General features: G+C 37.0%; 1 long non-coding RNA gene across 1 annotated transcript in view; it reads left to right on the top strand.

Annotated features, from left to right (window-relative positions):
• Positions 1 to 7730, top strand: part of LOC114473713 (uncharacterized) — a 39985-nt gene extending 32255 nt beyond the window's left edge. The window contains exon 4 of the long non-coding RNA XR_003675285.1: positions 7654 to 7730. This is a non-coding gene — a long non-coding RNA (uncharacterized LOC114473713). The remainder of the gene's footprint in view (positions 1 to 7653) is intronic.
• The last annotated feature ends 18325 nt before the right edge of the window (positions 7731 to 26055 follow it).

Raw genomic sequence — 26055 nt, 5'->3', positions numbered from 1 at the left:
TAAGTCATTTAAAATATATATATTTAAAAAAAAAAAACCTATTATTGTATTGGTTCAAATTTAGTGACAATTGTGTTATGCCAACATTTATTCTGCATACCTAAAAAAACTGGAGATTTATTCAAATACACCTGATAATAACTTTAATAATACAGTAATACTCAACAAACATCACCTTTAAATAATGAGTTATACACACGAGGCAAAACATCAATACAAATAAATGTAATTCTGGAGCAGTTTAGTTTATTAGGATCCTCATTAGCTGTACTTTACAGACAGCTAATCTTCCTGGAGTCCTTCTTAAACGTCATACAGATCCAAACTATCCATTAGACAGATAATAGTCATGTAAAATGCAATGATATTTCAATAATTGACAATTCATGCATATACTGTATATAAAAAATACAAATCCTATCAGTACATGCTCAGAATCTGACAATCGCAGTTTTTAAACATTGTAAATATTATTTATAAATAGCTGACACCAAGGTGTCTCTTCTGTTGTCCTTTAAAAACAGACTAATGTTCTATTTTGAGTCGTTTTAATGGCCAAACATTCCATTCTTTCATTGCTCTGTATACTTAGGTCCTTCTGATGCAAGCCTCGGAGCATATCTATGCCATTTTCTCCTGCTTTTAAATTGACTGAATAAAAACTGTGGTTTTTGGAGTTTTAATATTTTCCATGTCAAGAATAATTGAGAAGCTAATATGAAAGTAGATATGTTGCAAAATGTGAGCGCTTGTAGAATGTGATTTGAGCTTGTGTATAAAAAATCCACACACGTGAAATACATTTAGAGACTGATATTTACACATAAAGTTACAGCTGCAAACTTGTAATCCAACATTTATTCACGTTTTTTAATTAATTGCGTAAATGATCGTTTACAACTTCTCCACTCCACCGCGACAGATGCACAAACTACTTTTCTCGTGTGAATCTGCACTGCTTGAGTTTTGCAACACATTTTGCGAGACGTCTGTAGCAAAACTGATTTATGCTCGTAGAAATGGCCCCTCCCCTCCCCGCTCCCCGGAATTGACCAATCAGAAGAGAGGATTTGGAGACAGTGGTTGTGTCTTTTTAGCACAGCAGCCTGTGATATGACCAAAACAAAGTCATTTTTTATTCACTGTAAAGACAGAATGCTGAAATTTGCCTCCACAAATTGTTTGAAAAAGGTCATTAGAGTCATTTATGAACAGAAATAGTCATAGAGTGATTCTCCTTGTTTATATTTAGGTTTAACTTTATGTGGAAATGAGGATCGAGAGCTGACAGCTGATGCAGTGGTCAAGCGTGTAATTTATTTTGCAAAATCTTCACATACATGTTCATTGTTTTATTGCTTCGTCACATTATACAGAATGTACACGACCCACTTAGAAATAAATTTGTGACCTTATCTTTGGGCCCGACCCACACATTGAGAACATCTGTTGTAATACAAAAGATAAAGGTGAATAAGTCGCTATCCTCTCCTGACATTTATTTCAAATTCTGCTGATACCTTTTCTTCACACTGCTGTGTTTTTTTTTAAATTGGGTAGTGGGTGATGACAGGCAATATTAGGTTTTTTTTTCAAGTTGCAAAAAGGCTATTAACAATATTTAATTGACAGTTTTTAAAAGCTAAAATAAATATAATATGAAATTGTATATGTTTGAAATATAAAACATTCCCATATGTAGCTTGAACACTTATTAGAACTTTTATTTAATTGTGAAAATTACTTGATGGCTGCAACTATATGAAGTTCAGATATTATTGTACAGTTTGAACAGTTGGAAAATATTCTTCACAACTGTCAGAAATGTCAACACGTAATAGCGCTAGGATGGTGTGATTAATTCTGTTATAATGAATGAAAACTCATGGTGGGAAAGTGATTTTAAATCACGTTAAACCTCTTTGTGTCTCACTTTATCCCTCACCATTGTTGACAATTCTTTCCCAGTTGGAAACATATATTTTCACGCAGATTATTATCATAAGTGCCTTGAGTTGACATTGTTCGGTTATGACGTTTTGAGTATGAAATTGAAATACTGTCATTCCAAAAAAGCCATCAATGAAAACATTTATTTGATCTGTTTGGAAATCCAAGGTTTTAATTTTCAACACAAAAGAAATAGAACAACAGTCCAGAAATGAGTAATAAACAACAATACTGTATCTAGAGATGCTGAGAAAGACACTTGTTCACAACAGTAATACTCCACGTCAGTTCTCATGACGACTCACTTATTTTTCTCCGGTTCTCCGGCTCAAACATAATACCATGACACCCATTTCATCACAGTAACAAGCCATATTTATAGTGTGAGCAGTGCCTGCCCAGGCAACTTGGCGCCCATTGTTACTGAAAATATACCCACACAGAACCCTATAACAATAAAATAACATGCATAAAATAATGAACACAAATTTAAAACAAACAGAAACAATGTAAACAAGTGACATAAAATATATGATATGTACAATATTAACAAGGTACTGCACTATAAGAGATATTAAAGAAACTGGTATTAACACAGAAAATTAGGATAACTGCATAGAATCAGATCAGAAATACTTTATTTATCCCCGGGGGAAATGACTTGTGTTACAGAGGCTCAAGAAATATTACAAATAAAAAGAATAAACACTAAACAAAGAAATATTTTTTTTTCATAATTAAGTAAAAGACTGTTAATTGAATAAGGATTAAATACAGGTGCACACATTACAGTAGAAAATAAAATAAGATAATTAATACAAATGTACAAATATAATATTGACATATACCACAATCAAAGCTGTCAGGTTATAGTGATGAATTGTACAGTTTTATCGCCACAGGCAGGAGTGATTTCCACAAAAATGAGTATTAAGAAATGTTATTGACGACTTTTAATATAAGAATACTGTAAGGTAAGCATGCTATAAACATAGTAGCCACACCCCTTGCAGTGACGTGCCGTCAGGGTAGGCAAGGTAGGCAGTGCCTACCCAAGGGTGAATTGTTATTTTGATTATTTGTTTTAATTATAATATAATTATGAATTATTTATTTTTCCATTTCCAATAGCCTACAGTACCTATAAGTTTGAAAGTGTCAACATTTTGTGCGTTTCATAGCCCAAATTACTAAACAGTCTTTGGGGGCCACGCCCTTTCCCAAAGGCACATTGCTCCTCTGCCTCCATTCCCATTGCGTGTTTTTACGTGTTTGCACATGCGCTATGCTAAATGCTATACCTAAGTTCACAATGCATTAGTGAATAGATGCCACGCGACCGTTGTCATTTTCTCCGTGTTTCTGTGTTTCCAACACAAACGACGATGCGCTGCAGTGTCATGAGATATATCTGGTTGGAAGAGTTTGGAAGCTATATTAAATAATTGTTTATGTTTCTTTCATGGTGTTTATGATGTTGACTTTGTTAGATGGCTAAATGTTTGTTCATGTGGATCTTGTTGGGTTTTTTTTTTCTTAGTATGAATTTTATATTTTGATAAACGCATTGAGATGACTTTGTTGTAAATTGCTTTATACAAATAAAATTGATTTGAATTGAATTAACAGTTGCCAGCAGAAACATGTGAAATTGTCACTGGTGGTCTCGATTTGCAACGTGCCTACCCAACCCTAGTGGTCACGGCACGTCACTGACCCCTTGGTGTACAGTATTTACACTTGTATGGATGGTTTTCAAAGCTTTAAAATGTGCTGGTTGGACCGTATACATTTCAACTTTATGAATAGTTATCTTAATATCTTCAATAATTACCAGTAACAGTTTGACATGTTGTACCCAGTGCTAGCCCATCAAGCTAACAACTTTGGAGCCTTTGGTTAAAAAGATGACTTCTCGATGTAAAACATGATTGTGTGACTGAACACAAGACAGAAATAATATAATACAAAGCACTGATGCCTATGCTAAGCTGGTGTCAGTATGTAGCCTTAAGCTAACATTAATTCAAGCTTTTTAATTGTCCAACCTTAACCTGAGATGGTTTTTATTATTCTGGTCATTAATTCAAATTCATACCAATTTCCTTTGAGAGGACGTTAAAGATTAAGATAAAGAAAGAAACTGTACTTTGAATGAGAAACCTCAGGCTATAATACTTTGTCACAAATAGAGCGACTTGCAACACTTTGCTGGGTGACATGTAGTCAAAGCTGCCTCATTACGCACGCCTGTGGTGTCATTTTAACCCACAGCAAAGTTGTCAGTTTCTAGGTTATTCAACTCACTATTTATTCATGGCAGTCGTCCCATGATAGCGCTGTAAGCTGTGCATCTGCAAAACAGTGGAAATTAGGACACGCCGAAGCAACAGAATAGCCTCTTGTTGTCATTAATACTGACGATTTGTACATGTAGCATTATAGTGTACGCATGAAAGATGGCTATCATACAAGCTGAGAGTGATTTGAATAATGAATTTCAAATATGAAATAAAGCTTTTATTTATTTGTGTTGAAAGAGAATTATGATTTCAGTCAACAATGAAGGACTAACGAAAAATACACAGTAAGGAAAATTCAAAATAAAACTGATTGATGAAAATTTAAATCACAAATGTCAAACCCAAGGCCCTTTAATACTCCCAATTCGGCCCGCAGGAGAAAGTGTAAATCAACCAACTAATCCAAACACACAAATTCAATGAAACTGCACAGTTTTCTTCAAATTATTCCCCCAAATTTCCCCAATTTAGATTAAAATTGGTCACAAAATCAAGGAAATGAAATATCTGTCAATTATTTCTTGGATATTCTTACAAAGTAGGGCACAAGAATGATAAAATTGCTCATTTTACCCCACTTGGGATTGAACTGGTCTGTATTCAGCTCCTGACCTGACACGCCTGCTTTAAATAATGTTTGAAAAGAACAAGTTAATGAATCCCTCTTTATGAATTAGTGCCTATTAGAATCGACAGGTTAATAAACTATCAATTTACAGAACTAATTTAAGTGACAATGCTGCATGGTGGAATGGTTACGTAAAGAAAATGATTGTCACTAGTCCTCCTCAACGGCCAATGTAGGAGTTATATTCTGTTGCCATGACGACGTCACAGTTTAATGTGAGTAAACAGTCGCAGTTTTTGTTTTTAGGAAGACAAAATAAAAATCTATTATTATTTATTCATCCCTCTCGATTCTGAGTAGGAAAATTGCCTTGAATTTCAATCCTAATGTTTGATTAAAGAAATAACTACTTATTGTTTTGTTTTTTTGTTTTTTAAAATCAAACAAAAAATCCAATTACCAAAACATACACTGGACACAAATAGACTACTTTGAGTCACTATATTGTAGTGGGATTCTGTTTTTTAACTTGAATAGTGGGACACTTTGAAAGCAAGCTTTCAGACTCTTTTTTTATTTATTTATTCTTTTTTTTTTTTTTTTGCAGATGTCATATTTTTTTTCCTGTCATTGATTTTATTGGGAATGACCTTGAGACCTTTGAGACTGTGTATTACCCAGTGTTGTGCCACTTAATGAAAAACTTAACAAGTTACCGTTACTAGTTACTTCATTCGCAAAGTAACTCAGTTTATAGTGTAAGTAATCAAAATAGTAACTGAGTTACTCATAAAAGTAACATTTGAGTTACTTAAAATTTAAGGATGTCTTTTTTTTTTTTTTATCTAAAAATAAATATGGAAAAAAAAAAAAACTCACTGCATTTTTCTGAGCTCCACAATGCATTGCAAATGACATGGTGTCAGGCTAATGAGCTGCCTGAAAGCAGGTGACTCCACAGTAGCGACAGGCGGCATATTTTCTACAACATACCAACAGCAATAGCTTTGCTGATCTGTCCCTAGCTAACAGTCAGGTTAAAATTTAGCCGCTGTTGTCTCGGTGCATTGAGTGCGTCCACCAATGCACGGTTAGCTTATAGCTTGTATGTTTTGGAAGCAGATTGGAGTTGCTGTTTGTCTCAGTAGATAGAACCTTCACAGCTTACACTTCACCGGAATGTTTTTTGTCTTTTTGCTCAACCACAGTGTAAATAGTGCACGTATTTTCACTTTGAGAAGCTCGTCCTGCTCTTGCATTGACTCGCCATGATTAACGCACATTATGTAAACAAAGACACGCTGACAGTGCTTCTTCTTTTTCTTCTGTTTTACCGTGGTTTGCACGGCATCCCGGTAGCGCCACTGTAAACAGGAAATACACCGCATCTACCCGGGTAACGGACAAACGCACCATATTGTAACGGTAACTGCATTTATTTCTTTTAAAAATATTACGTTAGAATTATTGTTTCTGTCAAAAGTAACGGTAATGCGTTACCGCCCAACACTTGTATTACCGCATGAAGTTTGTCTTCGTTTTCAACATAAGACCCTTATTTACGTTTAAAATACAATGTTGCCTGCAGTTGGTGTTTCTTTAGTAACTATGTATTGAGTTGAATCGATATTTCTGTAGTTTGTAATAAAACACATTGGTTTTTATGTGAGAAAAGTCTCATGGTGTAGTTAAGAGGAAAACCAGAGAACATCGACTGTTGTCTATTTCGGTCATTACACCTTCATAGTCGTCAAACAGCGCTATCACCTTCTGCTTCGTGCCCAAGTGTGACACAGCACATTTTTTTCAAGCACTTCCTGCCGAGTCTGATTTAGAGACTGCATTCCACCTCCATTAGATTTATGCGTGAAGTCGGGGTGACTGAAGGAAGACTGTGATCTCGCTGTCTGTACTCTCTGCCTGGTAAAATCAGCCCCCGGGCAAAGATGTTTGCTGGTCCAGGTGAGATCTGATTACACTCAGGCTGACAGCAGTGATTCTACTCTGAAACTTGTCAGTGAGGGAATACATCCACTCAAAGAAATCTGATTATATTAGTCATTCCCTGAACCAATAATGCAACAACCGCCTTCAAAATCAAGTTTTTCATCACACCCTGAAATCTCCTGATACAAACAACAATGGATAAAAAAATGTACTCATCATCTACAGCCCACGAGGTCTTACTTTTGTAATTATCTGATTTTGGAATCAAAACTAAGTCCAAATGACGGAGCGAGGAAAAGAGTAAAGGGCAAGAGATGGATGAATTGCAACAATTAGCGTTTGAATTCCAATCATCCAAATGCTTTTCTACCATAGACTGATTGTCATGACCATTGGCCCTGCCACGGGCCCCTGCTATGGGGGCATTATTGTAACAAAGCAATTTTTGTGTGCACTTGTACAATCTGTGTGTCTGTACCTCGATCCGTGTGCGTGCATTTCAATCCGTGTGTGTTGAATTACAATGTGTAGATTCATTTGTGTGTGGGCCTACACAGCGTGCGCACCGAGGAACCCTTCCCATCACGTAGACATCGCGGGGATTGGCAGCACTATGTGTTTACTGATGCGCGTGGCGAGCCTCTTAACTTCACATCAAATTCAAAAGCATCATGATTTCAGTACGAAGGTAGATATGTTGCAAAATGAGAGCTTGTAGAATGTGATGTGAGCATGTGTATGAAAAATCCAGACACGTGAAATTTATTTCATGTCACAAATGATGTGAAAAATTGTCAACCTGTAGATTACATTTTTATTTTTGTTTATTTTTTTTGGTATTACTTGTGCAAATTATCGTTTACAACCACAACTCTGTTGTTACAGCTTCTCCAATCTGCCGCTCCAGATGCACAAACAACTTTTCTGAAGCTGCGCTGTTTGAATTGAACACATTTTGGGGGAGGGAGCTAGGACGTTTCTTCAGGTATGTCATCGTGTAGTCACACATTATTGATCTAATATTAAAGGTAATTTAACATTCATATGATTTTTATGATCATACGGCATCTTCAAAACCACAAACTACAAATATCTTAAAACTGAACGTCAGGGGCCCCCATTGGCCCCCAGGCCCTGGGCATGTGCCTATTTTGCCCATGCGGTAATCCATCCGTTTTCTACAAAAAAAAATATCAGTAAATACTGTAAATTTCTTGAGATGGGTCAATATTGGCCATTAAATGTAATATTGGTAATATTATAATAAATGTAATATTGGTCAACATCGGTATTGGTTTTTCTGCTGATATTGAAAAACCAGTTGTTTTTTTTTGTAGAGATGTTTATTTGTAGGATACGTTCAGTGGGACATCACTGTGAAATTAGGCTTAACCTGTTATTTCCATAATGTGACCTAAAATTAGGTCTGGGGAAGGCGTAGGCTATGGTTATATATCATATCTGTATCGGTTAATATCGTAAATTGGAAATTTAACGTTGGACAATATCAGCATTTCAGATATCGGCAAAAAGCTAATATGAAACATAAATGACAATTCATTGCACAATTGCCACCAAGCACTACATGCTAACCCAGATAGCTTGCTCAGCTAACTGAAGTCAGTCATTTTTTATTAAAACATTTTGTAGCAGTAGGAAAATCAACTGGACTTGCATCATTTTGTTTCAGAGTTCACATAGATATTGTAGCAGCATGAACAGAATATTAAGAATCCAAGCTGGATATCTGAAGTAGTTCAAAGACTTTTGGCACTCCAGTCTATCACAGTAATCCCATGCTAAGCGCTAATGCTAATCCTATTTTTCTTTTTTCAAAGCACTTGGCAAACTCAGTGTGTACCTACACCTCAGATAAGTTGATCGCTATTTTAATTTCGAGCTAAACCACTTCCACAGCTAGCTTACCGCCGCTGTCATTGCTTGTTGCATTCTTGTTCTTCCTGCTACCTGACAAAGAACGCTACTGCTGCAACTTGATTTGTGTGCATGTGTGTCCTTTGTTGTACAGTTTGTCACGATATGACTATTGGTGTAGTTCCTCTTGAGTAGTTTAGCTTGAGCCGGGTTGATGCTCCTTCAGCTAAAGCTATCATACTGAAGTGAGTCAGTTACTCCACGTCACTCTGTTGTGAAGAATGATCAGGAATATAATGAATTGTATGTGGAAAGGCACGCTTTTTATTAGATCTGCTCTCTCGTTCCTAGCTGAAGGTCAGGCATCAGACTGAATTGTGATTATTTTTTTTTATTTTTGCAGTGGTACAATCCAGCAGAGATTATTAATGATGACACTAATAAAAGGCAATCTTGCGAGATGCCCCTCCCTCCCCTAAAATATGTCTGGTAATTAGTTTCTCACTGTGTGAGTGATCGTTGGCTTAATAATTCTCAGCTAGGTGCTTTAAAGAGGTCATTCTCCTGAAGCTTTCCCTGATGTTGTTATGGATACCAATGAGAAAGCTACTTAATTCCTGTCATGTCCATTGGTAATTATATTTAAGTCATCTTGGCAGCCATTGAGGTTACAATCTTTAATAACGGGGAAATTTTCCCATCACAAAGACTTCTTGAGTTGAGTCCACGTCGTGGAATGCAGAACAGCGTAATCTGGATCTTTCAGGCCCATTACAACGTGATCACACACTCACACGGACTTAGCTTCCCTGATATTGGAGGAATAATAAGACTGCTGAGATAAAGCAGAGCAATCTATCATCTGGGCTTGGAGCGCCTGGATTTCCTGAGCTGAAAAAGGTACAAGGCCCTCGATAGACCAAAATACGATCTATCATTTAACATGCTAACAAGGTGAGGGATTGGAACACGGAAGATAAAGCAGGTGCAGCGTTATCAGGCGGTTTTTGAGACCTCTGATGAAGAATACGGCCTTATCAGGGCCTGATACAAAACAGACCTCCGGATATGGAAAGAGAGTGTGGAAAAAAGGAGTAGGGCATTCATAATGAGGACGGTAACGCATAAGTCATTAGGCAACTTTGGCTTTTTTCTCAGGTTTGAGGTGAATATTGGTTTGTTGAAGTTGACTGCCTTTGAGTTTGATATGTACTCTCCGTGGTTGCACGTTTACAATTCTTGTCCGGTCAGTGTGTACACTTCAATCCTCGTGGGATAGGTTTGGACTTTAATAGACTTTCTCCCTCCCTTCTTCCACAATAAACTGGGTTCTTCTCTACAAGCAGAACCATCCTCACTGGTCAGCAAACGTATTAAACACACTCAAATCCCTATATGGGCCTTTTCTTCCTGCTTCTAACACATCAACTTTTCCATAACTGCCAGATGCTATAATAAAACCGATCACAACTGTCAGCGCTCATAATGTTATGGCTGATCATCACAGAAAAGCTTTACAAGATATCTGTCATAAGACTCATAAAAATGATGCATTACTCATCAGTTGTTCCATGTGTTTGGTAGTTCTACAGCGCTGTGTGAAGGCAATATTTCAAGGACATGATGCTTTTGCTGCCCCACCAATCGCCTGCGAAAAGATAGCTATACTCAGTTTCTTCTATCATTGATTTCTAAAAGTTGACGTCGCTGCTCATGCTGCAGACGACCCAACTTTTTTAGAAGTCCTCCATGGAAGAGATACCTTCCTTCTCTTTTTACCAGCCTCTCAAGGACAGAGCAGTCTGAAGCAGATACCGCCAAGTAACCTGATCTATATTCTGGACAGGCTGTGCACTATATAAAGAAAGTGAAGTGATGGGCCGTTGTAAGTCTACCTGTCTGTCCCCCCCTCCTCCCCAAAACTTCCTAAAGTTTTCAACAACAAGCAGCCATCAGATAAGGCATCTCTTTTGTAAGAGTGAGGATGAGAAACTCAATCCCCTTCTTTTCTTATTTACTCCTTTCACTGCACACCCCTGTATCTATAGTGCAGTGCAGAAACATAGATTTTGTTCAGTGTAAACATACACGCAAATGTGTATATCGACAAAAACATGTAAATTATCCCATAGAACACCAGTCAGATAGTGATCTTAGTTATTTATCTGCTAGTTTCAGCCAGTGTTGTCCTTCCATAACCTGACTGACATAGCATCTATTACTTATTTTTTAATAAAATATAGTGTGACTAAATGTTACTGTCATATCTGCTAATTGGTGAAACAAGGGCATAACTCACCGGTTAGTTGCTGTTTTGGTAACATTTGTAAATTATTCCAACACAATATATTTGCATAAGTATCTATATTAGTAATAATCCTACAATAATTGATCTGGAAATTATAAAGAAAGTCCCTCAGTTTGCAGTTACTAAAGTAAACCATCAGGTAAAGCTTAAAGTTGTTATTTGACTGAATGACCCATTAAAAAAGCGCAAATATGAGGAAAACTACATTGCATTTACCAATTTACATTAATTTCTATAGCCGATGTGTGCTATGGAGGGCAATGCTACCACAAAGGAAAGTAGGAGACGGAATTGAAAGGTTTGGGAGGCTCTACGTAAAAATTGCAGAGCGGCGTTTGTCAGATATGGAAATAAATCAGGCTGGTTCTCTAACTTAAAGAATTGGACATGTACACAAATCAAACCAAGTTCTTAAAAGTTGCAACATTTTTTAATTATTTTTTTCACCCTTAGTTGAAAAGACTTTTTCCAGAACACTTACACGAATGACCCACCGTCATCAACTGTTTCTTGTTGAGGTTTCCTTTAGTGCTAATGTTTTGTTACACACTGGGAAACCATGTGCTATTGTACATACATATGTACTGTATGTGTAGCAACAGCAAATAGCCAATTTCTCATCATTAACAATTGATTTATGAAACTTGTGCAGAATGGTGTACTTATACTCACTCCTACCTTCTTGAGGACCTTCCATCTGTTTCAACCTCCACTAACCCAAACTGAAAGACTGATTAAAACTATTAAAACAATGTCAACAACAGTCTCTATTATCCTGACCCTAATTGGCTGTACGCATTGAGAATAGCAGGAGTGCTGAAGCAGCATCGGTTTGAAAGGCCACAACATTAACTTCCGAGTCAGCTGCTTCAGTGGCTCTGCAGGCTAGAGTGCACATCGTATAATCCTGTTAAAGACTGGGATGTGGTTCTCCATCTTTAGTGGATGTCATCCTTTTCTCTTCCTCTGCATGCAACACGGAAATAATCCCACACTCTAAGACTCTTTGCTAATACACTCTGTAAAATCCAGTCATGTTCTCTGGTGTTTCTCTCACTTCTAGTCAAAAAAGCAATAAAGACTTTCATGGAGGGAAAAAAAGGAGGTATTTATATCAACTTGTAGCTTATGATGGCAGCTAGAATGGTCGAGGTTAGTGGTCTTTATATGCTTTCATACACAACCCTTATTAATGAGATATAATGTTGGCTAAAGATGACATTTAGATGGAAGGACATGCTTTAAACCAGTGGTTCTCAACTGGTCTCACCTTGCGACCCAATTTTGCCACTGTCATTAAATTGCGACCCACTTTTTTTTTTTTTTTTTTTACGAATTCAACCAACCAAATTTAATCCTATTAATCCATATAATCTTTTTTTTTTTTTTAAGCGTATATCTATATATTTGCCCATGCAACAAGCATTTCACAACAGGCCTGTCAAAAGAAAAGTTTCTTTCAAAATAAAAGACAAGTCCAACCCAACATGAGAGACATTAAGTATTTATTTATTTTTGACCAGCTGTTCGCGACCCACCCAGTACAGGTCCCCGACCCACCAGTTGAGAATCACTGCTTTAACCAACAATAATGAGAAAGTCCTTTCAGAACTGTGAGTCGTTCTCTTCCAGGGATATAAGCCTGTCGAGAGAGGATACAGTATGTCCCTGAAACCATTTCAGCTCTGCAGTGTACAGGCTTGGCAGTAACTCCCAGTACAGCCACAAGTACTGGGAGTGTATACCAAAGACCAGTATACCAAATACGGTGATTAAGCAGTTGAAGGGGGCTTGGTTAAGGCCTTCTAAGTTTTTTTTTTTTTTTTTTTTTTTTTTGCAGCCTTATCAGCATTAGACAGAACAACGGGTTTGGGGATTTGTGGATCACTAGAATGTAACCGACTTATTTATAGGGCACAATCTACAAAAGACAGATTAAAATCTAATGTTGGGAATTTGGTTTTGCTAGAAATAATCACTCTCCAGCATTGCATTAAATAACTGTAGTATTAACAGTGGTGTCTTGATGGTTAGCTAGCGTGCATTGGTGGTACTTATACGGGCTAGTACAGAGATGGCAACAAGTGTTTAGTTCCATCAAATTTTAGCGTTAAGTAAAGGAACTCAAAGCTGATGTTAACAGGAAATAAACAGCAACCCTACTTAAAAATATCTTGTTAGCTTTCAGGTTGGCTACTTAGCAGCCTCACCATGGTACCCCTATCAGGTTGTTGCTAATACTTTCAGACCGCTAACTGCTGACAGCTGTCTTTTTTCAGCTTCAGTTCTTAGGACCTAACAATGGCTGCCTTTCCAGAGTGAAGCCCCAAGTGATCGTCCCTTAATAAGGGCCAGTTCCAAAGCAATCTAACCTGAGGCATGACATTGCATTGGTCCTTTGCTACATCCAATTTGTAGGAGATTCGTCCTAATACGTAGCTCTGCTTTAGTGATGAGCTTTAAGTCCCGACAGCACTGACTGATGGAGCTTCATTCAGGTACACGACTACATCTCTTTCCCCATTATCCCTCCTAACAGCGTTATCTTGGAACCTTAGCAGAATGGAACAAGGATTACATTGTTGTCGGTTATGTCCCCCACTTCTATGAAGTTGTCCCCCCCCAAAAAAATCCCATTGCAAACACAAATATATATGTTTTAAATAGTATAGTATGTTTTTTTTTTTTTTTAAACTTTAAAATGCAAGTCAAGTTGCTTAAAAGCACATTGTCAAATTTAGCAATTGAAATATGACACATTTTACTAGTCAGATGATTGTTCAGATTCATAAATTAATTTATTTAGTCTATTACTACTATGAGTTTAATGTTCTCTACTAGATTTATTGATTTTAAAAACAATAATTTTACCGACAGATGTACATGAACAAATTCACTTTCTATATTTTCTAATTAAATTGAATTAATTGCAACTTCCTTTTGTCCTCCAACTAAAATTACATTCACTTTCAGTCGGATGCTTTTATACTGGATATGTAATTCAGAGTGGTGCACCAATTTATAGTTTGTGTAAATGTTTGCAATACTTTTTGCAGTCGGAAAACACAATTATTTTTATGTCAAATACGATGTTATGATATAATATACTGCTGCTCTTGAAGCTTTTACACCTTAACTTCAGCAGGTACGTACAGTATAATATGAAAGCAGTGGTTTCCTACCTGAGACTTGGGAAAACCCCTCTAGTCTTTTATTTTCAACCAACTGCAGTTCATATATTTCTGCAGTAAAAGCATGATTTAACAAGTTCTTCCTTAAATCTTTTCCTGCTTTGAGTTTGTTGAAGTCTTTTCTAAAGTTGAGTCTGTATTGGGTTTCACTAAGGATGTTGTACACTCCCTGAGAGATGATATCACCACCATTTTCAGTTTTCATTTTCTCCAGTTTTGTATGATTTTTACCATCGGAATTTTCTTTTTAAGTAACATTTCTTTTTTTTTTTTTTTTTTTTTTTTAATTCCACTCAATCCATTCTTGTATTTGCACTTGTACCTGCTCTGCTAACAACTTGACTTCGTATGCATTTTTGTTGTGTAAGCCTTAAATGTTATGCTATATTCTCAATGGGAGACCTGTATAAATGCTAAAAATGATTAAATGTTTAGTCCTCCATTAAAAACTAATTTAGATATTTCGTCTAAGGAACAGGTCTCCAGCCACCAGGCCTTGGAGAAAAGAGTATAGTTGATTTTTTTTTTTTTAATGTAATTTATTTTCATGTATCTTTTTATTATGAAAAATTGCCATTTCCGCTTTTGAGCTCACAGCTCCTGTACAATGCACTTATTAGACTCAGCCCGGAGCATTACATACAATTTTCTAGGCAATCCAGAGCAATATACTGATTCTGGATCAGTTTCAAATTTAATCCCTACCTCTCAATATTGGCAAAATTTCAAAAATTCCCTCCTCGGTACGTAATTGACTCCTCTTTATACAATTTGACTCGGTTATGTTGGGTTTGTTCTTGAATTAATCCACTGAGTTTGAGTGCGTTTATTCAGGCTCGGATCCGAAAAGTGTATTCCATTGCAATTTTTTCCCCAACAATGTTAGTGTCCATACATTTGGGCCTACTGTATCCTTATTAGAGAATTAAAGAATTTAAAATGTAAATGATCATGCAACCATGATTAGAGTCACTGATCTTGACAACTGCCAATATCTGGCAAAGAGGATATTTGGCTCTTGTCAAAGGTTTGTGCTCTTTACAGTTTACATCCAAGTTTATTTGCTGTGTAAAGAAGTTAAAGTCAAACTAAATAATATAGAAGGGAAGCCTAAAAACGTCAGTGGCATAGTTGGACATTTCCATTTGTTGTCTTTGGAAGATTTGGATTTCTCACTGTGTAAAAGACAATTTACAATTGTCACAAATGCAGACGAAACCCTCTAATTTGGATATTTAAATCAAAAATGTCCTTTTTTTCCCCTTAACTTTAAAACTAACAAGCATGATCTTAACCCTCTCCTGTCTAGTGTTGGATCTACTGTGTGACAATTCATAGAAGGCCACTTAAAGGAAGTTTGACTCTGTTCTGCAGTAGCAACTGATTATTATTCTTCTTGACTCTGGCCTTGTGTCGAGGTGGAAGGCTTGGTGTTAACAGAGCATACTAATGAAAGTAGCTGAGGCGCTCTAATGTGACGCTTTGCTTTATCCCTGGAATGACGTGTGAGCTAAAGAGTTAAAGCATTGGGAGAATTGGGGGCCGGTTGGATCTCATATACAGAGATTAAATTACCTATCCCCCCCGACACTTGTGATGTCTCAGCAAGTCCAAATTAATAAGCAAGACTTCCACTTTCTACTTGCTTTGCATTGTGATGCTAAGGTGCTGTATCTTGACATTGCAGGCCACTGAGGATCAAACAGTTTGCGAGAAACCTGGCCTGCGAATGAGGATCCGTGGCTACCAGCCTAATTAACAGCAAATTGGGGATGTGAGAGTCGGCCGAGGTGTTTGTCGGAGGTCTGAGGGGAGGTGTAACTCGGCCAACGACCAGATGTGCTTTTGCTTTAATCCCTCTTGCAGTTTTAATGGACATATGCCACACATTGACCTCGAAATACTGCCTAAAGACTGAACTTAGGGTTGTGTAGACAAAAAATGATGATTGTCCCCCTGTTGGATGGTTGCTGTAACGGTCTTCTGAAGGGTATGGATATGTCATACATGCTATTAAGGCTTTGCATTGTAATAGTGCTATTAATTCAGCTGGTGGGAAGTCTTTTTCAGTCATGCACGGCATGCATAGATGTAAAGGCTTGAAAATCTGCCTCGCCAATACTTCCAGTGGTCAGGGTGTTCAAATATGTTTTTTAAGCAGTTATTTCGTTGTGAGACAGCTGTATAAACCTTGTCATTTTATTTTGGAAATCAGTCATACGGTTTGAGAGGATATGGGAACTGTGTGTGGGGGTCTGGGGCTCAAACTAAAGCAATGATAAATCATTCACCATTTCAAATGTCTTTACAATACAAAGATAATGAGGTTTAATTGTATTAATGAATTAGCTGTTACTTACCCCTGTGGTATTCTGTCTACCGTTGTTGGTACCAGATCCTGAATAGGAAGCAGCCATTTTGTTTTTATTCATTATTTGGGGTTCAATAAGTTTGACTTCTCTTCGCTCCATTTCATACTGTTGTTTTGTTCTTGGCACACGTTTTGCTTGAAATGCAAAATCAGAATGAATGAATGAAACTGTTTGTCCCATATTGAGCTGATCTGCAACACACTTTGTACCTTAATACTGACAGTTATTATCTTTTTTTATACTTCATTGGAAATGTCCAGTTTCTCACCGAATGTGTTTTTCAACACACTTTATATCTAGCACTTTCTGAAAGCTAGGGTGTTATACTCTATAGCCAATAAGGTGTCATCATGGTAATTGCATTTATGTGGAGGAGGCTGTGAAACAGCAGAAGAAAAACAGAGTGCAGAAGAGAAAGCAAATAATAACACATTTGAATTAAAAACTTCAGAATAAACGGAGTTTTCAAACCTTTCCTAGAATAGCTGCTTACGTACCTTCTATATTGTATATTTCTATTACTACAGAGGTCCTGAACATGTGGGTCAGGGTCAGAAAATTGGGTCACACATCCTTTATTAGAGTGTCACCTAAAAATATTAGGTTTATAATATTGTGACTAATCTTTTCATAGCAGAAGAAAATTTTTACAAACTAATAGAAAATATTTAGTAAATATATTGGAAATTTTACAGTTTTTTTTCTAAATTATATTGCAACTATTCCTTATGTTTCTCTACATGGATATTTTGTATTCTTTTAGCTATAAACAGGTCCATATTGTAGATTATTGGTATTGAATTTGATATTTTTTTCCTTCATTTTGGCTCGTGTGTGTGTGGCTCGTTTACTTTACATGGTATATTTAAGTAAAAGATGAGTAAATTTTCAGTATCACAATTTTTATTGCACTAGTAAGGAATTTCAATGTTTTTAATTGTATGTCTAAATATTAGCCCAGGCTCCAAACGGATGTCACAGATTTTATTTTTGAGGAGTTGGCAACCTGCGATTCTTCAAATTCTTACGGTATTTGTGAACCCTAATGCAAACACCCTCTAGCGTAATTCCTCCTGACTGCTCATTGGCTGCTCTACAGTCTCACCATAACCATAACCAGGTAATAAATCTAATTCACTTCTTCTGTCATTGCTATTAATGCTTCCACTCAACAGTATACAGCAGCGATAACTCTTAATAACGCTCATTAAATTTCACCATATTCTATGATTGGATTCTGATTGAAGCTAATAGTTTTATTTTTGATTAATTATTTTGAATATAGGTTAGTTATTTGGTTTATGTGTTGGTTAAAGTGAGCTGACACTTACCAATCAAAGGCCCATTGGAAACTATCAAACCCTGATGCTATAGCTCTCCACGAGGCAGGATTGTGGACGTCTCCAAGTTGGTCCAAACTCTGACTTCACAAATAATAAAAGATTTGACAATTTTAGCACCTGAGTAGTTTTATTGCTTGCTCACTTAAGGTGCAGTAATGATGTGGACAGGCAGCAGCGCTCGTGTTCATGCAGAGTTTGACATCAAGCACTGCCCAGGGAAAGATTAAAGTACCAAATGGCAGGTTGGAGATGAGACGGATGTCTGGCCAGAGTATTCCAAGCATAGCTGTACCTGGGGTCACTTGCTTTTTAAAGTCTAACTCAAGGTGAAAATGAAATCAGATAAGAAATTATAATGCCTTTAATGCATTCGAATAAAACATGACACATAGGTTTGTTCTGGCCCACCTCCACTTTATAGTACTGTGTCACTTTCCTCTAAAACATCAGAACTCAAGTAAAATATACCTAAATGCAGCGTAGCTTTCTCATACCTGTAGCCAATTTATTTTACTTGCTAGCAGCAATTTTGGGGCCGGATAGCATGGGCATGCTAAAAACCAATTACATAGTTTTTTACATTCCTATACACAAAGATGCATTTGATATTAGCTATATATTTTTTTGCTAGCTTAAAGCTGTTTTGCCATGAAGTTGGTCAGTTGTTTTGTCTTGTCAGGTTTATTGTCACTCTTTTTTTTTTTTTTTTTTTTTTTTTTTTATTTTAGCAATTTTTAACTTCCAATCTTGCTTTGTGAAGGCTGTGAGTTCAAACACTACTGGGGTTATTTTTACATTGGACATTGTGGTTTAGTTGGTGTTTGTGTAGTTATGCCTTCGCCAAGGAGGCAATATTGTCAGTGGCATTTGTTTGTTGGTTTGTCTGTACGTAGGATTAGGTCAAAAGTATGTGTAGTGTTTATTCGAAGGCTTTTTTCTCCCAGTCTTTGTGAGTGTGCGTGGGGGTAGCTTTCTCTCTCTTGTTTGCACTGAGGTGTGGCTGCAGGAGGATCGTCTTCTGTGACTGGTCCCTATTATCTTATTTGCTATGGATTTTTTTCTAAGAATTTGTTCCGAAATTGTAACGTGAAATGTGCAATCAACTATTTTTAACATCAGGAAAATGTGATAACTGTTTTTAATATTCATAAGAGTAGAGGATCAGTTCAATTATACAGTTCACAGACAAACTCTATTATTCACTTCAACATGGGACGCAAGCTCCGGCTTGATCACCCTGTAGCTGGCCACCTTTGATGAGGATGTCTAGTGTTAAAAAGGCAGAAACACCCCCTGATTCAAAGGAACACTACCGATGATATGTCCCAAATTTACATCCCCGCCACTCTCTAATGGTCAACCTCATGTTACTTCCATCTTTTGGCACAAAGGATGGTTTACCATTATGTCCCATGTTTAATGATTCTGATTCTCAGGAGCTTGTATGCCAACTTTAACAACATTAAACCTTTTTTTTTTTTAGATCATTTTAATCAACTTTTCAATATCATTGCCATCTCAGAAACATGGATCAGCGCTGAAATAACAAAAGTGACAGATCGGTGGCTGCGTTTGTCAACTGGGACATTGATGATGGCTTTTAACTATTGTTATATTCTTATATCATTACATATTTTATGCACGTTGTGTATTGTCTCCTTTTATAAATACTGTACAAAAATCTGGAATAAAATGCATGGCAACACCAGGAAGCAATGGATGAAAGAGCTGCTGCCTTTCATAATTATCCACGGGTTGTACTTATTCATGTATGACATCACCTATTTGCCAACAAATCAACTGCACATTGGTAATCAATGTTCTCTCACGGGTCATAAATGTTTATTGTTTTGATACTGAGTTCCACACATGGGATACATTCTCAATGCGTTTCAATGCATTTGGTAGTTTGTTTTTAGAGCCAGTAACATATTACCTTTATAAAGCGCACACACTGACATAATATTTGTGTCCTGTTTAGCTTTCATGATTTGATCAAAGTGGCTTTGCATTCACCGAGGAGCATAATATTTGTTTTATTATTCCCTTGTCTGATTTTTATTTGCAGAAAACTCCTCACGTCGTCTCAGTTTTGTAGCACTGAATGACAAATCAAACCACTCGCCGCAACCGTGGCTAATTTCAGTTATGCAAATCTTAGTACATTATGAGTATAGCTCACATATAGATTTCTGCTGTCTTGAAAAGTCACAGTTGATGTGCACTCCTGATCGGGGACGGATAAACTGGGAGATCTGCGTCTAATTGGATCGTGGTCGAGGCCTGCCTTCCATACATCTTGCAAATAGAATCCTGCCAGAGCGCAAAGTAATTAAAAGAAAAATAAAACATGATGGTCTTCTAAAAGCCATGCCTTTAATGAACAAAAAGACTAATTAATTGTGCTGTGTCAGGGAGAGCCCTGGCTCTGAATTATAGATGAGTTTAGAGGGTGGCAGGGCTGATGGAGGAAAGGCAGATATATGGGCCGTGGCACAAATGCAGAGGTTAAATACACCATTGCCACCACAGATATTTGGTCCAGGCTTGTCAGGGAATTCTACACAATGTGTGATGATCTACAATCATTTTAATCCTTTCAAACATGTCACCAGGGTTTTTTGTTCAATGAGCTTGAGACTAAATTAGAATATGTTAAGAGGAACAATGTCTTTCCTCAGGACACAAGCAAGAAAATCCAAACTCTGATGGTCTCGATGTGATCGCACATTACAAAGTCCATTAAACGCAACATTAAACGTATATGAAAACAACTTTTATACAGCCGAGTAAGGGTTGTTGCATAAAGTGAAGTGTTTTCCTCATGAGGTGAAAAAGTGTTCATTTCAGGGCTTTTGGAGAGATTTGGAATCGATGCAGGTCACTGGGACTCAATACGAGTAGCTAGGACTCATTGCGAGTAGCTGGGTCTTGATGCACAATGCTAGAACTCAATGTGAGTCGCTGGGACTCAATGTGAGTAGCTAGAACTTAATGTAATTTGCTAGGAAGCGATGCAAGTCACTGTGTCTCAATGCAAGTAGCTGGAACTCAATAGAAGTAGCTAGTACTCAATACATGTCACAGGGACTCAATGAGTCCCTCGGTTCAGATGCACATTGCTAGAACTCACTGCGAGTCACTAGAACTCATTGTTAGTCTCTGGGACTCGATCTGAGTAGCTAGGAATCGACGTGAGTAACTAGGACTTGTATTGTACTGTAAATTGCTAGGAAGCAATGCAAGTCACTGGGACTCAATGCAAGTCGCTAGGACACAATGAGAGTAGTTAGGACTCATTACGAGTAGCTAGTAGTCAATGCAAGTCACGGGGTTTCAATGTGAGTAGCTAGGTCTCAATGCGCATCGCTACAACTCATTGCAAATCACTAGAACTCAATGCTAGAACTTAATGCGAGTCACTCGAACTCACTGTTAGTCGCTGAAACTCAACGTGAGTAGCTAGTATTTAATATAATTTGCTAGGAAGCAATGCAAGTCATTGGGTCTCAATGCAAATGACTGGGACTCGATAGAAGTAGCTAGTTCTCAGTACAAATCACGGGGACTCAATAAATAGCGAGGTCCCAATACACATCATTAGAACCCAATGCTAGTCTCTGGGACTCAATCTGAGTAGCTAGGACTTCATGTACTGTAATTTGCTAGGAAGCTAGGATGTAAGTCACTGGGACTCAATGCAAGTCGCTAGGGCTCAATGAGAGTAGTTAGGACTCAATACAAGTAGCTAGTACTCCATGCAAGTAACAGGGATTCAATGTGAGTAGCTAGGACATAATGTGCATTGCTAGAACTTGATGCGAGTCACTGGAACTCAATGTTAGTCGCTGGGACTCAATGTGAGTAACTAGGACTTAATGTAAATTGCATCTTCTCACACTGAGTAGTTTGTGTAGTTTGTGTAGTTTGTGTTGTCTTCACTACACTAGTGGTGCCTGACTACCAGGCTGTGAACCATTTAGTACCAGGGCTCAAAGAAAACCCTATTTTTTAAGAATATTTATATTTTATTCACCACTTGATGTTAGCTTTAGGGTGTTGAAGGCTGCTAATAAACCATATAGAATGCTAACATGTTTACGTTTTCCAGTTTGACCTTTGGACCTCTCCAACTGGTGGTTTTAGGTGGATAACTTTCAGAGGTGAAATCATTTGCCTTTTGAAACCAGAGGTCACTAATGTTAGTATGCTAACAATGCTGCCAACACAGTGCATTCCCTTGCCGTTGCAAACATCTGATTTAACTTACAGTGCAGGCTAAACTCAACCTGAAACACGTCTGTTAATAAGTAATGTCTTCTGCAGCTGGCTGGGTGTTTGTGTAACATCTGACAATCCAGACATCTATACTGCGTGCTGTGCATTTCACCTGCTGCCAGTCTTGTCCTTTACTTTAACAGGCAATTGTGTTTGTGGGGGTTGTTTGTGTGTAAAATGTAATATTCTTTGTTTTTTTTTAATGCTTTTTTTTTCTGTAAGTTTTTGCTGATTTTGTGGGTTTTTTGGAGCAATATTTTTTGTTTTGTTTCTTTAGTCATTTTTCTAATAAGGCAAATATTTATGACCAAGATATGGTATATTATGTGCTATTATCTCTTCATAATCCCACTGATTTTTAATATTCTATTTAGATTTTTGCATAACTGTAGGACAAAGTCCGTCCATTTTCCATTGAGCTCTAAAAACTGTCTAATGCGAACACCAAAGGATACACCTTTCTCTCTTTTTCAGTTTTGCCACCACTGGCGTAGATGCTACACAGTACCTTAGCAAATTGGGCAAGCTTTTGAAGCTCCTGTCTTGTGTCGACATGTCCGCGTACAGTGGATCCAAGGGTGTGCGCGTAATTGTGACAGCCAGGATGTATGTGCTTTCATCTGGCTGTGGGACTTCACTGGAAAAGAGCTCAAAAGTCCTTCCTTGACTGGGACTGTGAGACCACAGAGAGCCTTTGATCCATTTGCTTTCCAACCCCATGTGGTCCATAGGTTTGAACTGAAGGCCTCAGTGTGCAAATAAGATCAAATGCAAAGTTGTGAGAAATAATAACAAAATACATATTTTATATAGCTCTAGTCTCCTCTGTATTCTTAGCGATACTCAGCCATGACACTCGAGGTCCATCATGCAAAACATTTTCTTACAGCTGTATTAAAAATAAAAAAAAACCCAACATTAACCCTTCTAAAGTGGCTGCATCCGCACGCTGTTTGTGAAAAAGACTTAAGCTGAGGAGCGAAGCCACACATTCTAATGTGCTGCGAAGAGCAGCGGCGTTCTCACTTCCACTGAACATACAGTGAAAATGCAACACCGAGCAGCTCAGGACATGTCCTAGAGGAAGGCAGTGCAATCTTTGCGTCAGCACCACATAACATCATATATCACATTAAGCTGTGAGGGTAATGATTTGTTTCCAAATGATTTTACTGCATTTGGTTTGATGTGGCAAATTACACCCCAAAGCCATCACTGTACACACTTAATTTAATGAGGGCTAGAAGTTTGAGAAGGATGAATTTTAATGCTGTTTGTTGAGTTTAAAGGGCAATAGGGCTAGCGTATCATAAAGTATCTCCGATGCGCAACAAAAGCTCACAATAAAGAAAATGTGGAGAAAACAGCACTACGTAGTGTTTTTTTTGTTTTTGTTTTTTTAAACCAAAGAAATTATCTGCAACTTGATGTAAACACTGCATTGGAATCATTGAGTAGAAATGAAAAGAATAATTTCATAAATGTGAAACAAAAAAAGGAAAATTTAAAATTAAATACAAATAAATAAATAAATAAAAATGGGAAAGCCCCCTTATTTATATTTATATTTTGTTGTGACTCAAACCTGCCAAAAAAAAAAAAAAAATTATTTAATGAAGAGAAAGTTAAGTTCTATAATCTATATTTCATTTTTGGACAAGAATATAATTTTTTTTCTTTTGTATTTTTTCTACTTATATTAATTTATTTGTATGTAATTTTCCTTTTGTTATTTTTCACGTTTTTTTAGTTATTGATTTATTTTTAATTTTGGCAGGTTTGATCCTCCATAGGCAAGTACAGATACCCTTAAAGACCTTAAAGTGCCACTGCATACTACGAGCATAACAGCGAGGAAGCGTGGAACTTACCAAGGCCAGTAATAGTAGCAGCACAGCACAAAGTCCTTCACCCTTTCATTTTGATTGAGGGGTGAAGGTTCAGGTTCACTTTGTGTCAATGCGTCATCGAAATTGCAGGATTTTATGAATAAGCCTGAAAAGACCAAGCATGACATTGGATGTGGAACCAAGGAATAAAACATGTTCAGTCGTATACTTATAATCAAGCACAAAATTGTGCCATGGCAGAGGGTGCATTTGTATTTGTGCGTTTTTGTGTTCTTGAATGGCTAAATTAGCAGTGATTTTGTGCTGTCCTTGGTGCTGAAACATGGCAGACTTGATGGCTATAACTCAGAGAGAGACACACTCTCCTTATTTAGTGATTGTCCGTGCTACTTTCACGCTGATTCATCATTCTTTTATTAAACATGGTTGTTTGTGTTTACGTGATATTATTGGCTCATTTAGTTGCTTTAAAAAAATGTATTCCGTGACATTTTTTGTGTCTCTCTTACTGCCATAACAACACCCAGCTTGTGTTCTGGGACCTGATTATTTACAAATTAAGCACTGTGCCAACACATGCAATAATGCAAAAAAGATTAGTAACAATTAATAATGTTGACAACAAAAATTTGTGTCATTTAAAACCCTTTACCGTCCACCGTCCCGAGTACGGGTCAAAATGCATGCTCAATTAAATGCTTCTCAAATACAGCAGCATATCACACGTATCATAGACGGTTTAAAAGCTTTGAATTTTTCATTTATTAACCATTCTAAGAAACAACCGTCACAGCAAATTATTTTGTCAAACTTGAAAAAAAATAAAAATAAAATGGCAACATAAACAAGCCAGCACTCCCCACCTTTAAAGCAACACCATGTTTTACTGAATCCATATATTCCATCTTTAGTGGTCCTTAAAAAATCCTATGTATCCCAGCATTTAGTCCAAAACACAATAAAACTGCTGTAAAAAATAAAAATGAAATAAAATGTAGCATTGCAGTTTGTTGTACTACCAGACATGTAGAAGACCCAATACTTTGTATGTGGATTATATGGCAAATACCAAAGAAAAAAAACAAAGGATAATATATACAGTATATAACACAGTAATAACATTACTTTTTATAAAGAGTGTAGTGGGGATCAAGTTTGGAAAAGGCCAAAGTCCCACTACAGCCTAAATTGATAGTGGTAGTGTGTGACTGGGTGTGTACTACCTTATGCCCTAAGTCATCTAAAATAGGCCCCAGCACTCCATTAATGGATGGATAGATGGGGAAAAATAGTTGTTCCAGTCCATCCATCTATTCCAACCTCCACCCTTTATATAATTACACTATCTGACTTCTGGTCCCACAGAAATGACTGTGGCCTCGATGGGGTTCCTTTTTTAAATGAAATGTCACCTTCAAACGTTTTACTCAGTGCTAGTGTGGACTAGACGTAATTATTCTCAACTGAAACAAAGTCGGATCAGAGCAGATTAGCGTGAAGGGATAAGTCATTTTTTTTTTTAGCTGTTTGGGGATGAGCTCATACACGGCAAAATATCTACTCTCCCTCACGTGATACAATATGATGGAACATTTTGGATCTAACTCAGTTTTTAAACTGAGATTTAATTTAGATAGTCTGCACCTTGTCACCTGTATTACCAGCGTTGTTCTTAGAGTTAAAATGTGTTCATTAAATAACATGGGGTTGATCTGGGTCACACCAGGAGACACTCACCTGTAGCTCATGAAGCTTCCTGATTACATCACGTCTTGCCTTTTTGTTTTCACATGGTTTTTAATTATCGTCATAATCCGATTTTGTTTATTCACTTTGAGTCTAAATTTTGCATTTTATTATTCATCTAGAAATAGGATGTTGTTGACAAAAATATAAGAAGAAATATAGCGTATATTGGATTAATATAACATACAGTTGGTTTCCATCCCGTAGCTAGTTCCTACAACCTTTATTACCTGCATGGTCAAAGAGGAGAACATTTCAAATCCTTAATGGAAATAGCTACTGTAAATGACAATATATGATTAATTCCTCACATACAAGTTTTCA

The sequence above is a fragment of the Gouania willdenowi genome, chromosome 2 (assembly GCF_900634775.1).
Source record: "Gouania willdenowi chromosome 2, fGouWil2.1, whole genome shotgun sequence".
Classification (NCBI taxonomy): domain Eukaryota; kingdom Metazoa; phylum Chordata; class Actinopteri; order Blenniiformes; family Gobiesocidae; genus Gouania; species Gouania willdenowi.
Note: the sequence above shows the minus strand (reverse complement) of the source record. Positions and strands in the feature narration are given on the sequence as shown.